This window comes from Hypomesus nipponensis, chromosome 21 (assembly GCF_054491055.1).
Source record: "Hypomesus nipponensis isolate SF chromosome 21, ASM5449105v1, whole genome shotgun sequence".
Classification (NCBI taxonomy): domain Eukaryota; kingdom Metazoa; phylum Chordata; class Actinopteri; order Osmeriformes; family Osmeridae; genus Hypomesus; species Hypomesus nipponensis.
This window is the reverse complement of record NC_140381.1, coordinates 12,398,385-12,417,757: the sequence shown is the minus strand read 5'-3', so window position 1 is coordinate 12,417,757 and position 19,373 is coordinate 12,398,385. Positions and strand designations below refer to the sequence as shown.

The 19,373-nt window shown below is 37.8% G+C and overlaps 1 long non-coding RNA gene across 6 annotated transcripts; it reads right to left on the bottom strand.

The window, feature by feature from the left end:
* Window positions 1-10,633: 10,633 nt before the first annotated feature.
* On the bottom strand, window positions 10,634-18,278 carry LOC146238035 (uncharacterized). 6 transcript variants are annotated; one of them, XR_014740531.1, is made up of 9 exons: window positions 18,216-18,271; window positions 17,052-17,081; window positions 13,523-13,601; window positions 12,974-13,351; window positions 12,475-12,762; window positions 11,915-12,067; window positions 11,523-11,682; window positions 11,138-11,279; window positions 10,638-10,923 (listed from the first exon to the last, which is right to left on the bottom strand). It is a non-coding gene; the product is annotated as an uncharacterized LOC146238035 (long non-coding RNA). The 6 variants fall into 6 exon arrangements; XR_014740530.1 differs by having other exon boundaries at window positions 10,634-10,923; window positions 12,974-13,601; window positions 18,216-18,272; XR_014740534.1 differs by lacking the exon at window positions 13,523-13,601 and having other exon boundaries at window positions 10,652-10,923; window positions 12,974-13,082; window positions 18,216-18,278.
* Between the last annotated feature and the right edge of the window lie 1,095 nt (window positions 18,279-19,373).

Here is a 19,373-nt window from a genome sequence, read left to right as displayed (position 1 = left end):
ATTGAAAACGCCATACAGGGAGCTGAAAAGCACTTTAGAGCATTAACAAAAGGAAAGTCTCAAAAACGCAATCTTATGGCTAAACATCTTCACAAAACACCTTTCCCATTTATAAACAGCCACAGAAACGTGTTATGACACTCAAAACATCAAGAAAACAATTCAGACAGAAGTTACATACTAAAATTTGTAAATGCATTGAAAACGCCATACAGGGAGCTGAAAAGCACTTTAGAGCAATAAAAAAAGGAAAGTCTCAAAAACAACAATTTAATGGCTAAACATCTTCACAAAACCCCTGTGCCATGTACAAACAGCCACAGAAACATGTTATGACACTTGAAACATCGAGAAAACCATTCAGACAGAAGTTACATGCCAAACTTTGTAAATGCATTGAAAACGCTATTCAGGAGCTGAAAAGCACTTTAGAGCAATACAAAAAGGAAAGTCTCAAAAACGCAATCTAATGGCTAAACACCTTCACAAAACCCCTGTACCGTGTACAAACAGCCACAGAAACATGTTATGACACTTGAAACATCAAGAAAACCATTCAGACAGAAGTTACATGCCAAACTTTGCAAATGCATTGAAAACGCTATTCAGGAGCTGAAAAGCACTTTAGAGCAATAACGAAAGGGAAAGTCTCAAAAACGCAATCTAATGGCTAAACATCTTCACAAAACCCCTGTACCATGTACAAACAGCCACAGAAACATGTTATAACACTTGAAACATCGAGAAAACCATTCAGACAGAAGTTACATGCCAAACTTTGTAAATGCATTGAAAACGCTATTCAGGAGCTGAAAAGCACTTTAGAGCAATACAAAAAGGAAAGTCTCAAAAACGCAATCTAATGGCTAAACACCTTCACAAAACCCCTGTACCATGTACAAACAGCCACAGAAACATGTTATGACACTTGAAACATCAAGAAAACCATTCAGACAGAAGTTACATGCCAAACTTTGCAAATGCATTGAAAACGCTATTCAGGAGCTGAAAAGCACTTTAGAGCAATAACGAAAGGGAAAGTCTCAAAAACGCAATCTAATGGCTAAACATCTTCACAAAACACATTCCCCGTGTATAAACAGCCACAGAAACGTGTTATAACACTCAAAACATCGATAAAACCATTCAGACAGAAGTTACATGCCAAACTTTGCAAATGCATTGAAAACGCCATACAGGGAGCTGAAAAGCACTTCAGAGCATTAACAAAAGGAAAGTCTCAAAAACGCAATCTTATGGCTAAACATCTTCACAAAACACCTTTCCCATTTATAAACAGCCACAGAAACGTGTTATGACACTCAAAACATCAAGAAAACAATTCAGACAGAAGTTACATACTAAAATTTGTAAATGCATTGAAAACGCCATACAGGGAGCTGAAAAGCACTTTAGAGCAATAAAAAAAGGAAAGTCTCAAAAACAACAATTTAATGGCTAAACATCTTCACAAAACCCCTGTGCCATGTACAAACAGCCACAGAAACATGTTATGACACTTGAAACATCGAGAAAACCATTCAGACAGAAGTTACATGCCAAACTTTGTAAATGCATTGAAAACGCTATTCAGGAGCTGAAAAGCACTTTAGAGCAATACAAAAAGGAAAGTCTCAAAAACGCAATCTAATGGCTAAACACCTTCACAAAACCCCTGTACCGTGTACAAACAGCCACAGAAACATGTTATGACACTTGAAACATCAAGAAAACCATTCAGACAGAAGTTACATGCCAAACTTTGCAAATGCATTGAAAACGCTATTCAGGAGCTGAAAAGCACTTTAGAGCAATAACGAAAGGGAAAGTCTCAAAAACGCAATCTAATGGCTAAACATCTTCACAAAACCCCTGTACCATGTACAAACAGCCACAGAAACATGTTATAACACTTGAAACATCGAGAAAACCATTCAGACAGAAGTTACATGCCAAACTTTGTAAATGCATTGAAAACGCTATTCAGGAGCTGAAAAGCACTTTAGAGCAATACAAAAAGGAAAGTCTCAAAAACGCAATCTAATGGCTAAACACCTTCACAAAACCCCTGTACCATGTACAAACAGCCACAGAAACATGTTATGACACTTGAAACATCAAGAAAACCATTCAGACAGAAGTTACATGCCAAACTTTGCAAATGCATTGAAAACGCTATTCAGGAGCTGAAAAGCACTTTAGAGCAATAACGAAAGGGAAAGTCTCAAAAACGCAATCTAATGGCTAAACATCTTCACAAAACACATTCCCCGTGTATAAACAGCCACAGAAACGTGTTATAACACTCAAAACATCGATAAAACCATTCAGACAGAAGTTACATGCCAAACTTTGCAAATGCATTGAAAACGCCATACAGGGAGCTGAAAAGCACTTCAGAGCATTAACAAAAGGAAAGTCTCAAAAACGCAATCTTATGGCTAAACATCTTCACAAAACACCTTTCCCATTTATAAACAGCCACAGAAACGTGTTATGACACTCAAAACATCAAGAAAACAATTCAGACAGAAGTTACATACTAAAATTTGTAAATGCATTGAAAACGCCATACAGGGAGCTGAAAAGCACTTTAGAGCAATAAAAAAAGGAAAGTCTCAAAAACAACAATTTAATGGCTAAACATCTTCACAAAACCCCTGTGCCATGTACAAACAGCCACAGAAACATGTTATGACATTTGAAACATCGAGAAAACCATTCAGACAGAAGTTACATGCCAAACTTTGTAAATGCATTGAAAACGCTATTCAGGAGCTGAAAAGCACTTTAGAGCAATACAAAAAGGAAAGTCTCAAAAACGCAATCTAATGGCTAAACATCTTCACAAAACACCTTTCCCATTTATAAACAGCCACAGAAACATGTTATGACACTTGAAACATCGAGAAAACCATTCAGACAGAAGTTACATGCCAAACTTTGTAAATGCATTGAAAAAGCCAAACAGGGAGCTGAAAAGCACTTTAGAGCAATGAAAAAAGGAAAGTCTCAAAAACTCAATCTAATTGCTAAACATCTTCACAAAACCCCTCTACCATGAAGGAACAGCCACAGAAACGTGTTATGACACTCAAAACATCGAGAAAACCATTCAGACAGAAGTTACATGCCAAACTCTGCAAATGCATTGAAAACGCCATACAGGGAGCTGAAAAGCACTTTAGAGCAATAAAAAAAGGAAAGTCTCAAAAACAACAATTTAATGGCTAAACATCTTCACAAAACCCCTGTACCATGTACAAACAGCCACAGAAACATGTTATGACACTTGAAACATCGAGAAAACCATTCAGACAGAAGTTACATGCCAAACTTTGTAAATGCATTGAAAACGCTATTCAGGAGCTGAAAAGCACTTTAGAGCAATACAAAAAGGAAAGTCTCAAAAACGCAATCTAATGGCTAAACACCTTCACAAAACCCCTGTACCATGTACAAACAGCCACAGAAACATGTTATGACACTTGAAACATCAAGAAAACCATTCAGACAGAAGTTACATGCCAAACTTTGCAAATGCATTGAAAACGCTATTCAGGAGCTGAAAAGCACTTTAGAGCAATAACGAAAGGGAAAGTCTCAAAAACGCAATCTAATGGCTAAACATCTTCACAAAACACATTCCCCGTGTATAAACAGCCACAGAAACGTGTTATAACACTCAAAACATCGATAAAACCATTCAGACAGAAGTTACATGCCAAACTTTGTAAATGCATTGAAAACGCCATACAGGGAGCTGAAAAGCACTTTAGAGCATTAACAAAAGGAAAGTCTCAAAAACGCAATCTTATGGCTAAACATCTTCACAAAACACCTTTCCCATTTATAAACAGCCACAGAAACATGTTATGACACTAAAAACATCGAGAAAACCATTCAGACAGAAGTTACATGCCAAACTTTGTAAATGCATTGAAAACGCTATTCAGGAGCTGAAAAGCACTTTAGAGCAATACAAAAAGGAAAGTCTCAAAAACGCAATCTAATGGCTAAACACCTTCACAAAACCCCTGTACCATGTACAAACAGCCACAGAAACATGTTATGACACTTGAAACATCAAGAAAACCATTCAGACAGAAGTTACATGCCAAACTTTGCAAATGCATTGAAAACGCTATTCAGGAGCTGAAAAGCACTTTAGAGCAATAACGAAAGGGAAAGTCTCAAAAACGCAATCTAATGGCTAAACATCTTCACAAAACACCTTCCCCGTGTATAAACAGCCACAGAAACGTGTTATAACACTCAAAACATCGATAAAACCATTCAGACAGAAGTTACATGCCAAACTTTGCAAATGCATTGAAAACGCCATACAGGGAGCTGAAAAGCACTTTAGAGCATTAACAAAAGGAAAGTCTCAAAAACGCAATCTTATGGCTAAACATCTTCACAAAACACCTTTCCCATTTATAAACAGCCACAGAAACGTGTTATGACACTCAAAACATCAAGAAAACAATTCAGACAGAAGTTACATACTAAAATTTGTAAATGCATTGAAAACGCCATACAGGGAGCTGAAAAGCACTTTAGAGCAATAAAAAAAGGAAAGTCTCAAAAACAACAATTTAATGGCTAAACATCTTCACAAAACCCCTGTGCCATGTACAAACAGCCACAGAAACATGTTATGACACTTGAAACATCGAGAAAACCATTCAGACAGAAGTTACATGCCAAACTTTGTAAATGCATTGAAAACGCTATTCAGGAGCTGAAAAGCACTTTAGAGCAATACAAAAAGGAAAGTCTCAAAAACGCAATCTAATGGCTAAACACCTTCACAAAACCCCTGTACCGTGTACAAACAGCCACAGAAACATGTTATGACACTTGAAACATCAAGAAAACCATTCAGACAGAAGTTACATGCCAAACTTTGCAAATGCATTGAAAACGCTATTCAGGAGCTGAAAAGCACTTTAGAGCAATAACGAAAGGGAAAGTCTCAAAAACGCAATCTAATGGCTAAACATCTTCACAAAACCCCTCTACCATGAAGGAACAGCCACAGAAACGTGTTATGACACTCAAAACATCGAGAAAACCATTCAGACAGAAGTTACATGCCAAACTCTGCAAATGCATTGAAAACGCCATACAGGGAGCTGAAAAGCACTTTAGAGCAATAAAAAAAGGAAAGTCTCAAAAACAACAATTTAATGGCTAAACATCTTCACAAAACCCCTGTACCATGTACAAACAGCCACAGAAACATGTTATGACACTTGAAACATCGAGAAAACCATTCAGACAGAAGTTACATGCCAAACTTTGTAAATGCATTGAAAACGCTATTCAGGAGCTGAAAAGCACTTTAGAGCAATACAAAAAGGAAAGTCTCAAAAACGCAATCTAATGGCTAAACACCTTCACAAAACCCCTGTACCATGTACAAACAGCCACAGAAACATGTTATGACACTTGAAACATCAAGAAAACCATTCAGACAGAAGTTACATGCCAAACTTTGCAAATGCATTGAAAACGCTATTCAGGAGCTGAAAAGCACTTTAGAGCAATAACGAAAGGGAAAGTCTCAAAAACGCAATCTAATGGCTAAACATCTTCACAAAACACATTCCCCGTGTATAAACAGCCACAGAAACGTGTTATAACACTCAAAACATCGATAAAACCATTCAGACAGAAGTTACATGCCAAACTTTGTAAATGCATTGAAAACGCCATACAGGGAGCTGAAAAGCACTTTAGAGCATTAACAAAAGGAAAGTCTCAAAAACGCAATCTTATGGCTAAACATCTTCACAAAACACCTTTCCCATTTATAAACAGCCACAGAAACATGTTATGACACTAAAAACATCGAGAAAACCATTCAGACAGAAGTTACATGCCAAACTTTGTAAATGCATTGAAAACGCTATTCAGGAGCTGAAAAGCACTTTAGAGCAATACAAAAAGGAAAGTCTCAAAAACGCAATCTAATGGCTAAACACCTTCACAAAACCCCTGTACCATGTACAAACAGCCACAGAAACATGTTATGACACTTGAAACATCAAGAAAACCATTCAGACAGAAGTTACATGCCAAACTTTGCAAATGCATTGAAAACGCTATTCAGGAGCTGAAAAGCACTTTAGAGCAATAACGAAAGGGAAAGTCTCAAAAACGCAATCTAATGGCTAAACATCTTCACAAAACACCTTCCCCGTGTATAAACAGCCACAGAAACGTGTTATAACACTCAAAACATCGATAAAACCATTCAGACAGAAGTTACATGCCAAACTTTGCAAATGCATTGAAAACGCCATACAGGGAGCTGAAAAGCACTTTAGAGCATTAACAAAAGGAAAGTCTCAAAAACGCAATCTTATGGCTAAACATCTTCACAAAACACCTTTCCCATTTATAAACAGCCACAGAAACGTGTTATGACACTCAAAACATCAAGAAAACAATTCAGACAGAAGTTACATACTAAAATTTGTAAATGCATTGAAAACGCCATACAGGGAGCTGAAAAGCACTTTAGAGCAATAAAAAAAGGAAAGTCTCAAAAACAACAATTTAATGGCTAAACATCTTCACAAAACCCCTGTGCCATGTACAAACAGCCACAGAAACATGTTATGACACTTGAAACATCGAGAAAACCATTCAGACAGAAGTTACATGCCAAACTTTGTAAATGCATTGAAAACGCTATTCAGGAGCTGAAAAGCACTTTAGAGCAATACAAAAAGGAAAGTCTCAAAAACGCAATCTAATGGCTAAACACCTTCACAAAACCCCTGTACCGTGTACAAACAGCCACAGAAACATGTTATGACACTTGAAACATCAAGAAAACCATTCAGACAGAAGTTACATGCCAAACTTTGCAAATGCATTGAAAACGCTATTCAGGAGCTGAAAAGCACTTTAGAGCAATAACGAAAGGGAAAGTCTCAAAAACGCAATCTAATGGCTAAACATCTTCACAAAACACATTCCCCGTGTATAAACAGCCACAGAAACGTGTTATAACACTCAAAACATCGATAAAACCATTCAGACAGAAGTTACATGCCAAACTTTGTAAATGCATTGAAAACGCCATACAGGGAGCTGAAAAGCACTTTAGAGCATTAACCAAAGGAAAGTCTCAAAAACGCAATCTTATGGCTAAACATCTTCACAAAACACCTTTCCCATTTATAAACAGCCACAGAAACGTGTTATGACACTCAAAACATCAAGAAAACCATTCAGACAGAAGTTACATACTAAACTTTGTAAATGCATTGAAAACGCCATACAGGGAGCTGAAAAGCACTTTAGAGCAATAAAAAAAGGAAAGTCTCAAAAACAACAATTTAATGGCTAAACATCTTCACAAAACCCCTGTACCATGTACAAACAGCCACAGAAACATGTTATGACATTTGAAACATCGAGAAAACCATTCAGACAGAAGTTACATGCCAAACTTTGTAAATATATTGAAAACGCTATTCAGGAGCTGAAAAGCACTTTAGAGCAATACAAAAAGGAAAGTCTCAAAAACGCAATCTAATGGCTAAACATCTTCACAAAACACCTTTCCCATTTATAAACAGCCACAGAAACATGTTATGACACTTGAAACATCGAGAAAACCATTCAGACAGAAGTTACATGCCAAACTTTGTAAATGCATTGAAAAAGCCAAACAGGGAGCTGAAAAGCACTTTAGAGCAATGAAAAAAGGAATGTCTCAAAAACTCAATCTAATTGCTAAACATCTTCACAAAACCCCTCTACCATGAAGGAACAGCCACAGAAACGTGTTATGACACTCAAAACATCGAGAAAACCATTCAGACAGAAGTTACATGCCAAACTCTGCAAATGCATTGAAAACGCCATACAGGGAGCTAAAAAGCACTTTAGAGCATTAACAAAAGGAAAGTCTCAAAAACGCAATCTTATGGCTAAACATCTTCAAAAAACACCTTTCCCATTTATAAACAGCCACAGAAACATGTTATGACACTAAAAACATCGAGAAAACCATTCAGACAGAAGTTACATGCCAAACTTTGCAATGCATTGAAAACGCTATTCAGGAGCTGAAAAGCACTTTAGAGCAATAACAAAAGGGAAAGTCTCAAAAACGCAATATAATGGCTAAACATCGTCACAAAAGCCCTTCCCCGTGTATAAACAGCTAGAGAAACGTGTTATGACACTCAAAACATAAAGAAAACCATTCAGACAGAAGTTACATACTAAACTTTGTAAATGCATTGAAAACGCTATTCAGGAGCTGAAAAGCACTTTAGAGCAATACAAAAAGGAAAGTCTCAAAAACGCAATCTAATGGCTAAACACCTTCACAAAACCCCTGTACCATGTACAAACAGCCACAGAAACATGTTATGACACTTGAAACATCAAGAAAACCATTCAGACAGAAGTTACATGCCAAACTTTGCAAATGCATTGAAAACGCTATTCAGGAGCTGAAAAGCACTTTAGAGCAATAACGAAAGGGAAAGTCTCAAAAACGCAATCTAATGGCTAAACATCTTCACAAAACACATTCCCCGTGTATAAACAGCCACAGAAACGTGTTATGACACTCAAAACATCAAGAAAACCATTCAGACAGAAGTTACATACTAAACTTTGTAAATGCATTGAAAACGCCATACAGGGAGCTGAAAAGCACTTTAGAGCAATAAAAAAAGGAAAGTCTCAAAAACAACAATTTAATGGCTAAACATCTTCACAAAACCCCTGTACCATGTACAAACAGCCACAGAAACATGTTATGACATTTGAAACATCGATAAAACCATTCAGACAGAAGTTACATGCCAAACTTTGTAAATATATTGAAAACGCTATTCAGGAGCTGAAAAGCACTTTAGAGCAATACAAAAAGGAAAGTCTCAAAAACGCAATCTAATGGCTAAACATCTTCACAAAACACCATTCCCATTTATAAACAGCCACAGAAACATGTTATGACACTTGAAACATCGAGAAAACCATTCAGACAGAAGTTACATGCCAAACTTTGTAAATGCATTGAAAAAGCCAAACAGGGAGCTGAAAAGCACTTTAGAGCAATGAAAAAAGGAAAGTCTCAAAAACTCAATCTAATTGCTAAACATCTTCACAAAACCCCTCTACCATGAAGGAACAGCCACAGAAACGTGTTATGACACTCAAAACATCGAGAAAACCATTCAGACAGAAGTTACATGCCAAACTCTGCAAATGCATTGAAAACGCCATACAGGGAGCTGAAAAGCACTTTAGAGCATTAACAAAAGGAAAGTCTCAAAAACGCAATCTTATGGCTAAACATCTTCACAAAACACCTTTCCCATTTATAAACAGCCACAGAAACATGTTATGACACTAAAAACATCGAGAAAACCATTCAGACAGAAGTTACATGCCAAACTTTGCAATGCATTGAAAACGCTATTCAGGAGCTGAAAAGCACTTTAGAGCAATAACAAAAGGGAAAGTCTCAAAAACGCAATCTAATGGCTAAACATCGTCACAAAACCCCTTCCCCGTGTATAAACAGCTAGAGAAACGTGTTATGACACTCAAAACATCAAGAAAACCATTCAGACAGAAGTTACATACTAAACTTTGTAAATGCATTGAAAACGCCATACAGGGAGCTGAAAAGCACTTTAGAGCAATAAAAAAAGGAAAGTCTCAAAAACAACAATTTAATGGCTAAACATCTTCACAAAACCCCTGTACCATGTACAAACAGCCACAGAAACATGTTATGACACTTGAAACATCGAGAAAACCATTCAGACAGAAGTTACATGCCAAACTTTGTAAATAAACAGCCACAGAAACATGTTATGACACTTGAAACATCGAGAAAACCATTCAGACAGAAGTTACATTCCAAACTTTGTAAATGCATTGAAAACGCTATTTAGGAGCTGAAAAGCACTTTAAACAATGAAAAAAGGAAAGTCTCAAAAACGCAATCTAATGGCTAAACATCTTCACAAAACCCCTTTACCATGTATGAACAGCCACAGAAACGAGTTATGACACTTAAAATATCGAGAAAACCATTCAGACAAAAGTTACATGCCAAACTTTGTAAATGCGTTGAAAACGCCATACAGGGAGCTGAAAAGCACTTTAGAGCAATACAAAAAGGAAAGTCTCAAAAACGCAATCTAATGGCTAAACATCTTCACAAAACACCTGTACTATGTACAAACAGCCACATAAACATGTTATGATACTTGAAACATCGAGAAAACCATTCAGACAGAAGTTACATGCCAAACTTTGTAAATGCATTGTAAACTGTGTTCAGGACCTGAAAAGCACTTTAGACCCAGATAACAAAATTACTCGTCCCAGATCTGGCTCACATTCAACACTTTCATCCGGCCCACCTACCGCATGGAATGATGGCACTAGGGCGGTCCGCTCCCGTTTGCTAGATCTGGGCCACAAGGGAGCCATAGCAATGCCGCTTGTCAACCTAAACCTAACCAAATAAACCAGAACTGGCCCTAATCTGGGTCACAAATTGGTTTTATTTTGGCCCATATCCGGCACACATACTATACTTAAAGTGGCCAACATACTGCATGGAATGATGGTACTTGGGCGGTCCGCTCCTGTCTTCCATTTTACCTTTGAACTGGCCCAGGTTCCTCATGTTCGGTAATATGATCGCACACTTTGTCCACCCAGAATATAACAGTGCTAATTACAACCTACAGTACCAGCCAGGTAGGGCTTAAGTAAACCAGACCTTAAAAAATCGAAATTAAACAGCCACACAGTTTGTAAGTAAATTATATTTGCATTGTTTTATTTTTTGCTTCTGAAAACAGAACTGATCTTCAACGGATCTCGACTGGGCCCCTCAAGCGTCCTGGCAATCTTGCAGGCCTTTATGGAATGCACAAAAGAATAAACTCAGTAACAGAACAAGATTATCAATATGATTCCTCAATATGTTTCCTCTTTTTGTTATTGGTCAGAATATATATATATATATTTTTTAAGGGACTATATTTAACAAGGGCAGATACATACAATGACTTTCATAGTATTATTCAAATGTGTCTTTAACAGAATATCCTAAATACAGTAACTGACTTACAGGTTTCTTAGACAGTCCGTCTCCGTCCCTCTCTTTCTCTTCTCCCCCCATCTCTGTCACCCGCAAGGTGAAGCCACCTTTTAAAAGGCTTCCACCTCCTGGTCTGTCGCATTTCTAGTTAGGCGGTTGTTTCTGACTGTCCCTAAAAATAGAAAACATTGTTAAGTCTCAGATGGATTACACCAAGAGATGATGGCTGAAGATACCATGCAACAGCTGACAGAGGATGTATCATTTACATTGTGCTTCAGTCTCTCACTGGATGGGAGCCGGTGTGTGGTGATGCACAGCTGTGTGTGGGTTTGTGAGTTGTACAAGTGCTTGAGTTTACTTATAAAGACAATGTACTCGTTAGACTGATGAGAGTGTAATGTAACACACTTACCAGTTATTATATCTTTTAGCTGCAGTTTGTGGAAAGCAGTTTTTCCATTAACGCCACGCCAGTTGAGCTGTTTGGCCAGGGCGTTGGTAAAACAGTGTTTAATTACCCGCCAAACACAATCTTTCACGTCCACTCCTCCAATAACACTCAATGAAGTAATCTGAAAAAGACAATTTAAAAGCCATGTAAACATAGTAACCCAATTCTTAAATATTTACATTTACTTTTAACAGGTTGGTATTTGGAACATTAGTCATGTAACCTTGTTCACATTTCTGGATACTGGCTGAATGTTTCAACAATGAACGGTTAGCCACCTGAAACTAGGTAGATCCCTAATCCCAGCTAGAAATATTTTTGAATACCCTAAAGCCTAAATCTACAGCACTTACCATTTCGTTTTTAAGGCCGATCCTCCACAGCCAGAAAGTTAACATTGTTCACTGGCAGTACATCTTTTTCCAGGGGATCCTGCCCACTAGACGGTTTTCCCTGAATGTTCTGCATTGTCAACTGGACAGCTTTCAGTTGATCCATTATAATTTCTTGGTTGGCAAGAATTTTATGCAGAATAGCAAAAAAAAAATATAAGGACATAACATAAAGGCATTACAAGATTACTCTTTTCAGCTGTTGAAATTAAGTAACTAATAAATAATGCTTTTGAGAGAAGTCCCAGATAAATAAAACAATTGATTTATACCGATTTAGACCGAATGCAATGATTAGACAGGCTACTTGTCTGTGCACCTACCTCCGAACAGTGGTCAGTTCATGTGTTTTGAAAGGAGGGGGTGGGATATTTTGAATTGAATCATTTCAAACTCAAGCTAAAATTGCTAGGTTCTATCCTGCCTTTAATATAGAGTTGGACTCCCCTTTGCAACTATAAAGGTTTCCACTCATCTGGATAGGCTTTCTACATTATTTTCTACAATTAAGAAGTACTTACAAGCAAGGCCAGCTGAAGTTGTTGTTGACTGTCGTTCAGAGCTGGTCTGTCGGGGCACAGAGCTGGTCCGTCGGGGCACAGGGCTGGTCCGTCGGGATACAGGCCTGCTCCGTTGGGATTACAGGGTTGGTCCGTCGGGATACAGGGCTGGTCCGTTGTGTTTCGAGGGTTTTTCTTAATGCCCCAATTATGTCTGGCCTTTTTATTTTTGGGGCTGGAGGCAAATTTATTATTTTGGCAGGGACAGGGACTTCATCTTCACTGTCACTCTCAAATCGGTTGTTTGGTCTTGTGGGGTGAGGGGAACACAGAAAATGATAGCAGAATTAATTTAAACAGAACACAATGTTGTACAATGTTGTGCCACACCTGCAGAAAGTGATGCATTGCAGTTTCCAGTTCCCTGTGCATCCTTTTAATATTTTGTACATTATTTGTACAATACTATGAAAGAAACATTCAACATCTATAATAGGTAAAATAGCACTTAAATACTTACAGCCTTTTTCGCTTTTTCTTTTGGATGTCTTCGTTTTCTTCCTCTGCTGTCTGGACATCCGTGTTTGTTTCAGCTTGAGGAAGTTTCATTCTGGCAGTTTTGTAGTTTGCTGTGAAAAACAAGACAGTTAACATTAAATAGATCAAATCAGTGAATCCTAAAGGTTAATATGTAATGTAGCCTATATACCAGCTGTATATACAATTCAGACACTGAAAGCATCCCACATGTGTCCTGGCTGCTCCTCACGCCGTATGGCCTTCGCCAATTCATCAGGCTTGTAATGAGATGGCCATTGACAAACTTAGTTTGCAACCCACAGTGCGGGTACCACCTCTACCTCTTGGGTTTCGAGAAACTCCACGATGTGAAACATGGCTTAGAACAGAAAGGGACTCAATATTACTAGTTTTAAGAGTATAAACACATTCATCTTTACTTTAACAGAAAACTGTTCCACAGAAGAATGTTTTCATGATAGTCGTAAGTGCTTTACAGATTGAATGATTAATGGAAGTGTCATTAGTAGTGTAAATATGGGATACACACCTACAGAGAGGTAGGTGAAGACAGACTGGACACTGTCACCGCTGAGTTAACTTGATGCCGATCTGCACGTCAATTAAGGCTAAAAATCACACAATATAATCAAAATGCCCCCAGGTCCCACAAGGTATGCAGTGTCATGTGTCAAAGACAAAATCTGAATTATAACTTTTTTTAAACAACCTATTGAAAATATTATTATACACATAACCAACTTAGAAGGTAGACGAGTGTTGAGGAACAGTTGGAAGGAGATCGACACATGCCATTTCCAAATGCACACACCCAAACATCACAGGAAAGTATGCAGTCAATTGTGACCCATAATGTAACAATAATTGCTTATTTGAACTTTTCAGGAAATACAAACATATTATTTGGGGAATCATTTAGCCTCTCTATCATCATTAGCCCCATGACCTTACCACTTCTGTTCATCGTAACCAAAAAAGAGAAATTATGCCCATTTAAACTAATAACAATATATACATTGTAAGTTAAATGTGGTCTAAGGTACATCAAATCAAGTATACTTGTTGACACAAAGGGTGTATGCTTTTTGAAGACAATAGGAGGGTTAGGACTGCAGTTTAGGATAGGTTTCCATGAAGAAGTGGAATAACAACAAACCCAACCTCCAAAGGTAACCTCACACACTTCTTCACATTGGCATCTAACTTTAAGCACATCAGATTGGATGACACATCTGACACAAGACAAATTCCCAAATCCGTGGAGTCAATGGGATAGTCCCAAAATGTTGCAATGTGTCCATATTCTTTGCAGACAATGTATTCCTCACCCTCAAAGACAATTATATTCTTAACCGAGAGTACTTTATTGTTCATTTTGATGCATCTGTCTCTCTCTGATGAGTTGATGATAAAATCATCTATTGCCATTTCTTTAAACTGTGAGACAGTTCCTGTAAAGCCTTGTGGAACAGGTCCATCTAGGGACGGGCGATATGGCCAAAATCTTCTATCACGGTATGAGTGATTTTATATCACGGTTACGGTATATATCACGGTATAGTAATTGTTCTGTAAATTCAATTAAGAAATGGTACAAAATAACCATAGCGTACTTCATCATCGCACTCGATTATTTATTACAAACAAAAACAACTGTCTCACATGAGACAACACTTGAGTTAAAAACAAAAGACTCAAAAAAGTTACGGTATGAGTACGAGTGTTACAATTGGCTGATGCCAGTCATGCCATCTGCGTGGTCACCTACTCACAGCTCAATGCGAATCCGTAATGCCCTCCGACGAAAATGTAAAAATGAGCGAAAGCGATCAGTCTGAGTTTTACTATCCATATAACTTGGGTTTCGGCGTATCAACCTCGTTAAAGCTCGGTCGATACGTTGAAGCCTCAGTTTGATATATCCCGGCATGACCTCACTCTCAGTTAGTAAGTAGTTAGCCTTCACTAATCATCCTAGATCAAGAATGCTAGCAACGCCACCAGTGTAATTTTACAACAATAATTTTACAGCACGAGACATAACTTGAACAACAAATCAAATTGGTCACCTGCAGAATGGGTCCTCAAATATATAATTAATGAGCATCGGCATGAATGTGGTCCGCTTAGACAAAATACACTCCAAATCAAAAATTCCGTCAGACCAACGCAAATGTGCTTCAAGATCAAATGAAAATAGCAAATCAAATAAAAGTTCGACTACAATTCCAAATATAGCAAGAATGCGATTTAATTGATGGCTTATAAGCCATTGTATAAATCTTGCGATTACAATACAACAACCAGACATTTAATTGACACGTGTAATACAAAAATATAGTATTAGAGTATACCGCGGTTGAAACGGTATAGCCAAATGTCTCCCGGTAGACACATTTCTACCGTCGCACGGTATATACCGTCATACCGCCCAGCCCTAGGTCCATCTGAGTGCAGCCTTATCAATTTTTTATTGGTACCCTTGTCTTTTATACTTGTTGAATCAAGTTCGGAAATTCTGCGTATAACTTGCTGCAGTGGTGAGCTAGGTTTTCTAACCATTCTTTTGATTTGTTTTAAGTAGTTTTCAAAAGGAAACCCTGATATTAAATCTAAGTGGCCATGCACCTTCACGTCATCACTGAGATGAGTCAAACCATGTATGTCGTAAACTAAAAAACCCTGACCATAGAGTTCCCCAAAATGCTTAACAAATTATTTAAGTAGCGTGTTTGCAAAGTCATTTAACAACAAACAATATGCTGGACCAGCCAAAATGTATATACTTACAGACAACAGCATAAAATTTTGATAAACCTCAGTAGTTAGCACATCCCTCAAAACTACTGGACCAGTGTCAAGTAAGAACTGCCGAAGTTCTGTTGCCTTCCATCGTAACCTCTCATTTAGGGCCCTAGGCCTTCTAGCAAATTCTGTATGTGACTTCTGAGAGCAAGCAATTTTCCTGAAATTAAAGATACCTGTCTGGATGAAATGCGGTAAAGCAACTTGCCACTAGTGCCCATCCACAAATCAAGCAGACGACGCACCACACCTAAGCAAACTAAATGCATATAGTCATGAGGAAATGCACTGACCATTGGAACAGACGTTTCAGAAAACGGGGATTGTCGTATGTGGTGATCTTCATCCTCTGCATTTGAAAAAGATACATCACTCCTTGCTCCAGCATTACATTCTGGGAATGTCATGCGATTAAGTGCCTGACAGAACACATTTATCACACCCACTGTAACCATTGTGTGACTTAATGCCCTTAATAAGCCCTCGCAGGAGCATCACAGATTACAGAGCATACTGTCAAAAAGAAGGTCTTGCCATTGACAACAAAACCACCACTCATAGATTTCAACTCACAAACCAGATCATTCAGATATTCTGACAATGACTGAGGCTTTGAGTTCCCACAATAAAGAGCAATCAGCATAGGTTGTCTACTATACCCTTGGAGCATTCCCAAAATTGTACAGAACTTTACAGCAGAACTTAAAAAAATTGGAAGACCATCAATGTTTAATTGCAGTCTAAAACAATGACGACTTGGGACAACCGATGCAAGCTTCTGGAATATTTGGCTGAACATATTCTGTATACCAAAATAATGGAATAATCTGCCAGCCAAGGAAGAAACACAATAGGAAGTCTCTGTGTGGAGTAATGTCGTTGCATCTTTTGGCAAAGAGGGGTGAAAGACCTTCAGGATAGACAAAAGGGCAGACAAAGCTATCAATGAAATGCCAAACCGTGTTCCCCAGTTTCTCAGACAACCTGCTAAATCCATTTCAGCGACATCCTCTCTTTCATCAACATGGATATCCTCATCACTAGTTGATTCACTTTCCCCATTACTTTCTGATCCACAGTTGGGTGGCAAAACCGAAGGGCCAGCTGCTTCATGTTCCACACTATCGTCCTCATCAGTATTATCCTTGTCATTTAAAGTATTAAAAAAATGGTCGACTCTTTTAACAGCCCTTTTTCTCAAATTGCTGCGAGTGATATTCCATTTTTCCCTCTCCATGACAACAATTACTTACCTAACCTTACCGTTGGAACCTTCAAAATCTCTGAAAAAGAAAAATCAACATTATAAAATGTGTATCTTAAAGGTTTTTATAGCATGTTACATGTGACCACTAATTCCGCCCGCGTTGGAGAAAAAATGAGGTGTGTTCGATTTCATGGGAATGCCATTGGCTGCTTCAAGTTAGACGGCTGCAGCCGACTGTCGGTGTCGCTGCACGAAGTCGAATACACCTATTGATTATCAGTAAACGTGTAACTTAACATGTAGGTATAATAAGTTATCCATTAAGAAACCCTTTGAAACAAGCTGATTCAACTACTGCGATAGCATTGTCACTCAACCCTGCTCATATGGCCTTTCTGAACATAGGTCTTCGCTTTAAAATTATTTTTGAAAAACTGTCAATCATTGTTTGTATGGAATTTTACAACTTACTTAGCTACATATGAACTTTTCTTTTAGCCTTTTGATTACTATCAAAAGGTTCACATGGTGTATTGCCAAGACGTAGCTAGGTCTACTCATATGCACCATGTGCTATGCTACCTAGCTAGCGCGGCTACTTACTGTGGCCTACACAACTAATAAACCTAACTAAACTCAAAGTGAAAAAGCAGATTATTGCCTTGCCTAATCTTCCGTATGTAAATCCACACAAAACAAGCATGTCCTTGATTAAAGAGTTTGTTTAGTTGAATATTAGCAAATGTATTCCTAACTAGGCTAGCTACAGTATTGAAGGTTGATTGCACGTGTCATAATTGGCCAACTGCCAAATAATTCTAGGCTTTGTGGAACGCGGCAAGGACATACATTGAATCAAACGTTCAGAAAGCCACGTTATCCTTATTTTAACTATTTTATTCTGCCTTTGTTTTAGTGAGGGCTGTACATTACTGTAATCTAATAAGAGCTAACGCCATGTCAGCTACTGCAGCACAATTTACAGAACAGAACTAACACTAGGTTAGCACTAACTAGCTAGCTAGCTAGCTAAAACACTCACTTGACCATCTAACGCTAGCTCTAACTAAATTAGCAAAAAGCCATCCGTAATTCCTGTCTTAGACTTCTTTATCAAAAAGTAATGCTTCTATAGTATATGCGTTACACGGTTGATTAAAAGATTATTACAAGATTGATTATCAAATAGGCAGATATTAGCTCTTCTTACCTCTGATACTTAGGCGCTCGCTGTTGTCTCCAAAGCTGATTGCGGCAAGACAGTAGAAAGAGCGACAACGGTCAGTGGTTGCTAGTTACTAGATACGCACGTCTTCAAATTAGATGGGTTTTTTTTCATGTTGTGGCCACAGCATGTTGCTTTAAAATACAATTTCAAAGAAAACCACAAATCCTGCACATAAACTTGAATATGCCAGCAGAATTATAGACTGTAAGATTGTTTGATTATATTCATTCAAGTTTTTTAACATTACATTTTTTATTGAGTAATTGATTAAATAAATAACAAAAACGGGTTCATAGGACATAGTTACAGATAAGGGGGATATTCTAAAATACATTGGGTCTTCAACGTTTTTCAGGCCAAGGTCCCCCAAACCGATGGCGAGATGGAGGAGGGACCCCCTACTATATAAATTGCATACAATTATGTTTATTATACTGGGCCTATTGCCATGTATAAACATAGCTACCCTGTTATTGTGCATTCAATAAGCAATTCAAATAAGACAGGTATTTGTTTATTTTTGAGCTTCGCGCTTTTAGACGTGTGCATAAACGCGATTTGATTGGCTAGCAGAGCATAAACATTTTTGCTCACCAGCCACTGTGGCTAGTGGTTTTCCAAAGTTACTAACTACTAAGCAATTTCATTAGCTTTTGTTAGGAAATTAAGTTTGATTCGATAAAGATGACTAGGGTTTGCTACAATTGACTTGAAGAACTAATTTTACAATCCTTTCAAATGTAAATGACCATTGTAAAAACCTAATTCTAAAACTGGTTGTTCCCATCCTTGATTGTGATTGGCTATATTGCGTTCCATGCCATTGTAAAATCCAGCATAACCTCACAGGTTGTCCTCATAACATTCTTTAACATTCCATATTACTGCGCATCGAATATTTCAAATGGAAAAAGACGGCAAAGATGTCCATCTGGCTGTTGCGTGGCAACGATTTATGTAGGAACTATACTTTGTAGTAGCGGAAGAATGACGGTTTATTATGAAACTATTTTGTTTCTAATTGTTTTTATTGATGAAACCATATCAAATATTTGTTGTAACAGTTTTAGAAAAGCAATAAGCCTCCGCTTCGCGTTGTGCCTAACAACTCCCCTTACCTGTTCTAAAATCAGCGTAAAC